Consider the following 9,320-nt stretch of genomic DNA (forward strand, 5'->3'; position numbering starts at 1 on the left):
ATAGCAAAAAAAGATATGCGCACTGCAACGTGCAAGTGAATGACACCTTCAGTCATTAAGGGAGCACACCTTTTTTGTTTTCCATGATCTATTTGCAATTTGAATAAAAGTTTTATCTTATCAGAGGACCAATGGCCATGTATAAACTGCAATTTCAGGATAGCCATCCGTTTAAATGCAGAGTTATTCTGCAGTAAATGCTCATATTTGGCTACATGTTCTTTTAATTTATAGAGATCTCGAAGCATCTGTATAGCCTAAGCCTATGGTGTGATTTATGCAGATTTGTTTAAAATAGCATATAAGCAGATAAGCAAAAATATTGTATTGTTTACACAATGGATGCACAGTCTCATCTTTCCTTCTTTTAATTATTTCCATGTTGGGCTGTGCATCTATTTTTATTAAATGCAATAAATCAGAATGCATGATGTTGTTTTTTATTGCTTGGGTTCAGGTTGAGGTTTTTATGTCAAACAGGTTGGGTCAGGAATGGAATTAAATTAGGGCTGCTGTCAAATAACGGGTCGGGCAGGTGCGGTTTTTCCAAACTTTTTTTCCTTTTTAATCCTAGGCTGTTTGACTAAAGTCTCATGCTAACCGCCAGCTCCAATCACTGAAGCTGAATTTGAGGGGGTTGAATACAGACAATCCATCATCAACTGAGGGTAACGGAGTAATCACATAATTGAGCTGCATTAATATTTCAGCAGGCAGGGATTTAGCTGAACAGTGTTTGTGACAGACAGACAGACTGAGAAAGTAATCCTCCTCAATTACAACACTCCAACCTTATTTAACGATGAATGTTGCATTTGCACATGTATATTTGCAACACAACTGTACACGACATAATCTAAATGGACCATCAATGCACTTCAAATATTTGGGAGTCTGTGGTTAAAATGTTTGCCAGCTGATGGCAGATACAGGCTTAACTACTGTGAATTGAGTCATTCAAATTTTGAAAAATATCCCTGGCTCAAATTTTTGATTTTGTTAATATTTTTTTCAAAAGAAAGACAAACATAGTAGTGATGAAAGATAATATATTATATGTATACTTGAGTATATTTACTGATTAATCTACTATACTTTGTCAAAGGGGGTCAAAATGACAATATTCACATGAGATTTGGAGCCAAATTACAGGGGCTTTAAATGACTTTAGAAAGACAAATTTTTTTTACAGAGATTGGTAGGTCTGGTTAGTTAAATCGGTTTACTTTAGCAATCTTTGTTGCATTATATGCCAATGAATACATTTCAAAAATGGGCAAAAGCACTTATTTTGCCCTAAGTTTGCATACCTATAACTCAAAAAGTTTTAAAGATTTTTTAAAAATCATTTTAGATTTTGGTTTTCAATAAATATTTATTTTGATATCTTGGTTTTAAAGGCCCTATATGGTACAATCCCAGAGATATGGAGATCTTAATGTGGCTCCATGAGTAAATTGTTACAATTAATAATTAGTTAAAAACCAAATGTGGGTAAGTTTGCATGTACAGCGGATACTTTTCTTTTAAATAGGAATAACTAAACCACAATTAATGGTGAATTTAGAAATGTATTAAGGTGTTTTTTCTATCAACACAACTGGATATACCTGTCTGAGTGCCATAAATATTGTTTTTCCAAAGTTTGCATGCCTGTCACTCAAAATGTGACCGCTTATAAATTGCTTTCACCTCTGTGTGCACTTTAAAAAATAGTAACACACATATAGGTTTAACTGTGCATCTTATGTTGAAACCATATGTCTGTTATGAAACTGTTAGGCCTACTCATAAAAATAACCATTAAATTATAAATAATAAATATAAAAAAATATTTGACCCTCAAAAAAAAGCAGTAAAGTAGGCCCAAAATGTGTTTCAACACTTAAAAAGATAGTTCACCCAAAAAAGAAACTCATACAGGTTTAGAACAACTTGAGTGTGAGTAAATGATGACAGAATTTATTTTTATCGATTTTTATTTTTATTTTGGGGAGAACTATCCCTTTAAGTCAATCATAAAAGTCTATTTTTTCTAAATGTTAACAAATTTATTTCAATCAAAATTATGAAAAGAGCTTTATCAAAGAGTGTTTTCTTCTGCTGCTCAGATCTACTGAAGATGTAGCTGCCCCTTTCCAAAAGACTGGTCACAAGCCAAGGGACAAAAGCTTTCTGGGATTACAGAATGGAGAGCTCTCTGAAAGCAACCCTTGACTGGGAACCCGTAAAAACTTCCGTACTAAACCTGATAGGTTGGTTAAATGTGGGAAAGCTGGGGAACTGCAGTTATTTAGGGCTGAGAAATCAGCTTTGTGGCATGGTTACTTTTTAAAATATGAGGTTCTAAAACTGGTGTTATGTACAAAAGCATTTAAAAACGTAATAGTGTTATGTCATTTGAATCCCGTTTTTCTTTCTTCCATGATACACTAAAGGAGAAATTCACAGCAGAATGTGTAAGTAAATCTGTATTTTCCATATAATGAAAGTGAATGGTGGTCAAAGCAAGATTTTCAAGGAATAATAACTTACATTTCAAAACTATCGTATGACTTCGTAAGACTTTGTTTGTAGTGCCTGGGTAATATTTAGTGCATTTCTTTATCCATTTTGTAACTTGACAGCTTGGTCGCCATCCAATTTCATTGTGTGGTAGAAAGAAGCTCGGGCATTCTGCTAAACTTCTCCCTTTGTGTTCCACAAAAGAAAGTAAGTGTAAAACTTTAGCCATCAATACTTCCTCCAAACACTAGGAATCACACTACTGCCATGATCAGCGGCATGGCTCGCAGTCATAAGGGGGCACAGGAGGTCTTTTGCCTGCAATCCTCCTCCCAGTTGCCAGGGGGAAACCATTGGCAAGAACTCTCACACTGCGTCACAATTCGCATACTATTCATACTAAATAGTATTTGAAAATTGAATTAGTATGTCCCAAATCGTAGTATGCTGAAAAGAGTATTCCAAAGATGCCCGGATGGTTTACTATTTCTGGTCAGAATTCGAAGTGCGGATCGACGCACGCTCTTAACGGCTGATATTGCCCACAACCCATTGTAAATTGGACGAGGATTCGATTAGAGCTACAAACACGGATAAAAGGTGTTAAAAAACTACAAACATGACGGATGTGCGAGTCCAACGGTTAAGTAGAGAGGTTTAGATAAAGGTTTGAGTGATCTATTATCAGCATTTAACCTGATGAAAAGATATTTTTTCAGTACTATCCACATTATATTTCACCTGCAGCAGCATTGTGAACTTTTGTAATGATACGTTTGGCCATTCACTTTTAAATGCGTCATTATATTTAAACTACAAACACATGAGGAGTCTCTGCATTAAAGACTCACACATGGCAAATCAAGGTGCAGCTACATGTCTCTCTGATTCGGTAGGAAATTAAACTGAATATAGAGGATTTTAACTTTGACAGATCTGACAATGATTGACAGGACAGTTAAACGGTGACGGGATGCACGCAACTAATGCTGCATTCACATGCTCTCGGAATTATGGTAAATACGACTTTCCGAGGTAAAAATTGCATATGAATGCCCTGCCATTTAAAAATTGGAATGGGATGAGCTGGTAATCATGACTTCCTAATGGGAATTATCAAATTTTTGATAGCATGTGAAGGCGGCATAAGCGACAGAGTCCGTTAAAGCTACACTGATATTTTTCCCCATCTAGCGGTGTAAAGGTATATGACAATCCAGTGAATATTAGTTTCTGTTCCTCTCAATTCCGATTTCGTTTTAACTCCTACGGTGGCCAATTTAGTCCAAGATTAACATGGCTTCCAGTTCGACCTCGTCCATTAGTGCCATTGAGTTTTAAAACGCGAAAAGCGAAGCTTAAATTTACAGGTGTGTCCCACTTTGGCTAATGTACTTTCAAGATGGAGGGGCAACATGGCGACCAGCATTCGAACCCCTCACCCGTATGTATTTTCAATGGCATATTATAAACTGACGAGAATACTTTATTACTTGAAAGAAGTAAATATACATTAATGAGCACATCTATTTTTTTGAAAAAACTAAGTGTTTTTAGCTAATAATAAACTAAAAAAAGTTACACAGTGTAGCTTTATAGATGAAGTAGTATGTCCCAAAGCTTGCATACTTTTCTGCTATTGGAAAAGATGTGTCTTAAGATGTTTGTTTTTTTTATTTAAATGTACTTTTTCTTCACAAAAAAAGTACATACTTTTAGGTCGTAGTGAGCCATTGTGCCTTTTTTGTTTTTCTTTTTGTGACCATTGAAAGATTTGATGCTAGTTTGTTTGTCCTCGTTTCCTTGACCTTGAGTTAGCTCACTCAGGAAGAACATCAGCTCTGTGTCCAGGGGACCAGGGTTCTAATCCTGCTAAAGACAAACATCTGTATCATTGCTTCTGTATCATTACAGTAAGTCATACAGATTTTAAACGACTTGAGGATGAGAAAATGATGAGAGAAAGGACTGATGTGCTGTATTAACAGTATGGGTTGTCTCAGTTTCAGACAATGAAAATGTTAGTACAGCCATCTAGGGAGTCAGAACATTGTCATTATTGGGGATGGGTACCGAAACCCGGTATTAAATCAGCCCCGGTGCTAAATTATGAAAGACTGCACTATCGATAAGCTCTGTCGCTATCGGTTCTGCTGTCGGTACTGGAGCAATGAAGAAAATACACATACTATTTATAATTGTTATTATTAATTTATTTATTTATTTTTTGCAGAGAGAGAGAGAGAGAGAGAGAGAGAGAGTAATCTGAGATCACTTCGCAAAGATGCAGCAGAACCAAATTACATCATCAAACTATTAATATAAGTAGGCTGTAGTCCCTGTTAATGAGTGACGATGATGGCCAACAAAAGTTTAGTCTGATTCCACTTCAGGCCTGTGACATTAATCTAATTGTATTTTCGATTTTGGTTGCCAGGAATTAAAACTAGATATGAGTTAAAACTATTAAATACGCCACGTTCCGTTTTGCGCAACTTCCTTCCCATCACAGCTGTTCCCTCTAAACCCAAACTTAAAGGGTTACTTCAGCGATTAGCATACGGCTTTCTATCAGTAGAAACCCTGGAGCATATTCAAATGATCGTGCTCCCCCCTCTCATATCCCCCTGAGACAAGAGATTTATGCATTTTATTTCTGGAAAAATTACTCCGGTGACACAAATATCATCGATTTGCATCATCGGTAAAATGTTTGGTCAGACGCTATAGACTACAGCCAGCAGTGGGAGCCGTTTCCGCATGTTTTCAACTCGCAAGGGGGATGGGGTTGCACTCAGGCATTCATGGAAACGGTGCGGCCGGCGGAGCAAAGTGAGTATTTTATCTTCTCAAGTTAATTCCTATTAAAGTTAATCTTCCAAAGGCATGAACTGAAAACGCGCTGATAACTACTGCCGTGAACGTGGACGGCGTTTACCTCAGCTCTCATCACGAGAGCTCATTACGGTGCGTGTAATCTGACTCCTGCTGTTTGTGCTGACACTTCCTCAGCGGCTAAATCACAATATATTGAACAGACATGTTTAGTTTTTAATTGTAGTGTCTGTTCTCTAACTGAACTGATTTCATGAAGATGATTGCGGTGGTGGGAAAGTAAAAGTGATTCAGTAGCGGTGGCTTTGGGAGTGGCCTCACAGGGCAGCGAAGCATTCTGGGAATTGTAGTCTTTCATCCCCATGAGACAAACACATTTTCTGTCTTTTCTCAGTCTAGAAAGCACCAAATTCTAAAATAATTTCACATTTCTACTACATTAATGACCCAGTTTAAATACAGATTCGTCTTCCCAGTGCTGAAGTACCCATTTTAATGCCAGAATCAACACAATCTGTGATTATTGTAAAATGCAGCCTCTACTGTTGCTAAATTGTGGAGTTGTGGAGTTTCCAGCTTCAAGGCAGCTTATGCGTGTGCGCTTTGAAACCAACCGCGACTTACACGTTATAGTAATTTAGGCTTTGTGTGCGCGTTTACACCATCAAACACACACAACAAATAGCCTATGTCAAAATGACTGCTTGGAGAGTATTCACTTAAAAAAAACTCCACTTTTTTCCATACTAATGGACCTATATGATTTAATTATGTAATTCTAAGCTATGCTAAAAGTGCTACCGCCAGATACAGAGATCGGCTGAATGGATTCAAAAACAGTAAAACTCAGCTGTTTAACTCCAAGGGACTTGGAAAATGAGCCTATTTTTTTTTTTTTAAAGTGGACTGTGCCTTTAAACACAATTTATGTCTTAAATGGGCGTTAATAGTTTGGAGAAAATTTTATGTATATTATAAGATCTGCATTCCGTCTTAAAGGGGCAGCGTCTAATAAACCCTGACCATTTTGTCATTAATGTGAATCAAACAAAAGGCGAAGAGAAAGATACTCGCAGCTAGTAATAGATTAAAAAGCATTAATCTATTCATTTGTACAGTGAAAACTATGCAGTGTTTTTATATTTGATTATTAGATGTCTTTTGTAGATCATTACCCGAACAGTAATGTTAGTACACCTTCCTGAAATTAAAGCACCATATTTTATTTGTATCTGTGTTTTATTGCATATTTATTGTATTTATTTGACCATTTGTTTGTACTTTGTTTCTTGTTCTTATCATATGCATATAGAAATAAAAAATGCCTGTAAAAATGCACTGTAATAGATGTTTTATATTCATTTTGTTTAAACATTGCTGTTTATTTTACTATGGATATTTTACATGTTCAGATTATAAAGCAATGTTAATAATTAATAATTAATTAATTTCTTAATTTTTATTTTTATTATAATAAAGTTTAACAAAAAGAACCGATAAGGATACCGTTAAAGTACCGTATCGATAAGCAGTATCGGTAAGAGTAGTAACACCGTTAAAACCTTAACGATACCCATCCCTAGTCATTATGCTGTTTACAGTAAGATGGATGTTGCTGCTACACGTGGATCAGAAGCCAGAACATCTGTTATAGTCTTTAACTACAGCTGTGTTCCACTTCCTGCTGGAAACTAATGTGTATATACTGTAATATGACTGTAATGACAATATTTACATTTAGGTGAGTTACTTAGTACCAGCCAACTTAGTACAAAATTACTGACAAACCCAGATTTACTAGTCAGACAAGTGCTCTCCATTTGCAGCTTTCATTTGTCAGATTTTTTTCAAAACACGTCCCACAACTTTACCTGCCATAATTTTTTTTCAAATACCAACACCCACTTTAAAATTTGTTAACACAGATGTAGCCTTTCCTTTCAATTTATTAAAATTATGACATTAAATTATCATTATCACTCACTCACCTGTCCTCAAATCAGAACATCAGAACTTGAAGTTCATAAATACGTATCTTTATATGTCTATTACAGGGGTTTATCATTATAATTTTAAGTAATTGTCACTCACACCCATATCAAAACATAAACACTTTTTGGGACATTTTTTAAATAATATATTAAAATTTAAAAATAAAATGTACTCTATATATAATAGAAGTAAATAAGTGTTACAGATTTGGTAAAATGTTTGATTAGCAAAAATATATAATGAAATTGCATAACTGAAAAAAAAACTAATAAAAAATTGGCTAATTATAGCCTAGTTGATTCTTAAACACTAATACACAGTTAGACAAAAATATAAACAAACAAAATGTGTTATGTCTTTGCCTAAACAAGCTAAACCAGTTGAGCAGCAATTCGATCAGGCTTAATAAAACCATGAAATCATTTTTTATCAGGGTTGTCCAAAATCCTAATATATATATATATGAAGATTAAGTGGAAAATTAAAAAATAATAAGTAGCAGTGCCAAACAAGCACTGAATTTTGACTTTCTTGACATTCACACAATCAGACCAGCACCACTCTAACAAAAACATACCACAGTTCAAAGCAGAATTGAAAACATGGTGGTACCATGATGCATGTAGCAAATGGCGTAATACAATTCTTTGAGAGCTTGAATTATTATGAATTTTATATGAATAGTGCCGTAATTCAAAAGGATGGTATACTTTTTAATTAGTATTTTTTAAGAAGTCACACACAGAGAGAGAGAGAGAGAGAGAGAGAGAGAGAGAGAGAGAGAGAGAGAGAGAGAGAGAGAGAGAGAGAGTAATCTGAGATCACTTCGCAAAGATGCAGCAGAACCCAATTACATCATCAAACTATTAATATAAGTAGGCTAACACAAAGCATGTGAATTGTATTTAAGATAAAGTCAAATTTAATCCAAAATACAATGATACAACCGGGCAGTGACTTTCCGTGTAAGAAGATGAGTGAATGGTTCCCTAACCATCCAAACAACAACAATCCTCATCGAATGTATCAGTGTTCTGACTGACTGACTGAAGGCTCGTTAATATGTAAAACATACATTCATATTGCGCGCGCGCGCACACACACACACACACACACATAAGCGAAACTCGTGTAACTCAATAGCTGATGATCTTACCTGATCTCTTCATGCCGTACTCTTGGACAGATATAAGGAGCTGCTCGTTTGCCGCTCGTGTCACTGTCAGCACACACACATCCTCCTCAAACAACAAACCCGCTCTACTCCACACAACTGCTGCTCGCGCTAATCGCTTTAAGTAGCTGGAGTTTTCGCAAACGCGCGATCTTTTGACGAGTTACATGGCTGAAGTAAATGTCATAGTCTTGCATGTACTGCATCGCACCCCAGGAAGTTTCAGATTTGACAGTCTGGCTTCATAAAGTGAGCCACGTGACCAGAGCATTATGGGAAGGCTGGAGTTCAATGTGCGTGCATTAGCTGCACACCCAAAAGCCCCTGTGCGTCATTTTACATTCACAAATATCTATCTATCTATCTATCTATCTATCTATCTATCTATCTATCTATCTATCTATCTATCTATCTATCTATCTATCTATCTATCTATCTATCTATCTATCTATCTATCTATCTATCTATCTATCTATCTATCTATCTATCTATCTATCTATCTATCTATCTATCCTGTTTTTGTCTAATCATGCAATTTTGTTATTTTCTTTTTAATCAATCTTTATTTATGTTTTGTTTGTTTATATTTTTTATCCAACTGTGTAATAGTGTTTTTTAAAGAATCAACTAGGCTATAATAAGCAAATTTTGTATTCTTTTTTTTCAATTATGCAATTTCATTATATATTTTTGATAATCAAACATTTTTACCAAATCTGTAACACTTATTTACTTCTATTACTTCTATAAAATGTGTATCAGATCGGTTAGAGAATAGTCCTTCTTTAAAATGCCATACAGTTTTTTTTTCTTT

The 9,320-nt window shown here is 35.3% G+C and overlaps 1 protein-coding gene across 1 annotated transcript in view; it reads right to left on the reverse strand.

The window, feature by feature from the left end:
* Positions 1–8,769, reverse strand: part of poc1bl (POC1 centriolar protein homolog B (Chlamydomonas), like) — a 42,954-nt gene extending 34,185 nt beyond the window's left edge. Inside the window, exon 1 of the mRNA XM_067425005.1 lies at positions 8,489–8,769. The gene's annotated coding sequence lies outside the window, so the exon portion shown is untranslated. The remainder of the gene's footprint in view (positions 1–8,488) is intronic.
* Between the last annotated feature and the right edge of the window lie 551 nt (positions 8,770–9,320).

The sequence above is a fragment of the Pseudorasbora parva genome, chromosome 19 (genome assembly GCF_024679245.1).
Source record: "Pseudorasbora parva isolate DD20220531a chromosome 19, ASM2467924v1, whole genome shotgun sequence".
In the NCBI taxonomy this organism is placed as follows: domain Eukaryota; kingdom Metazoa; phylum Chordata; class Actinopteri; order Cypriniformes; family Gobionidae; genus Pseudorasbora; species Pseudorasbora parva.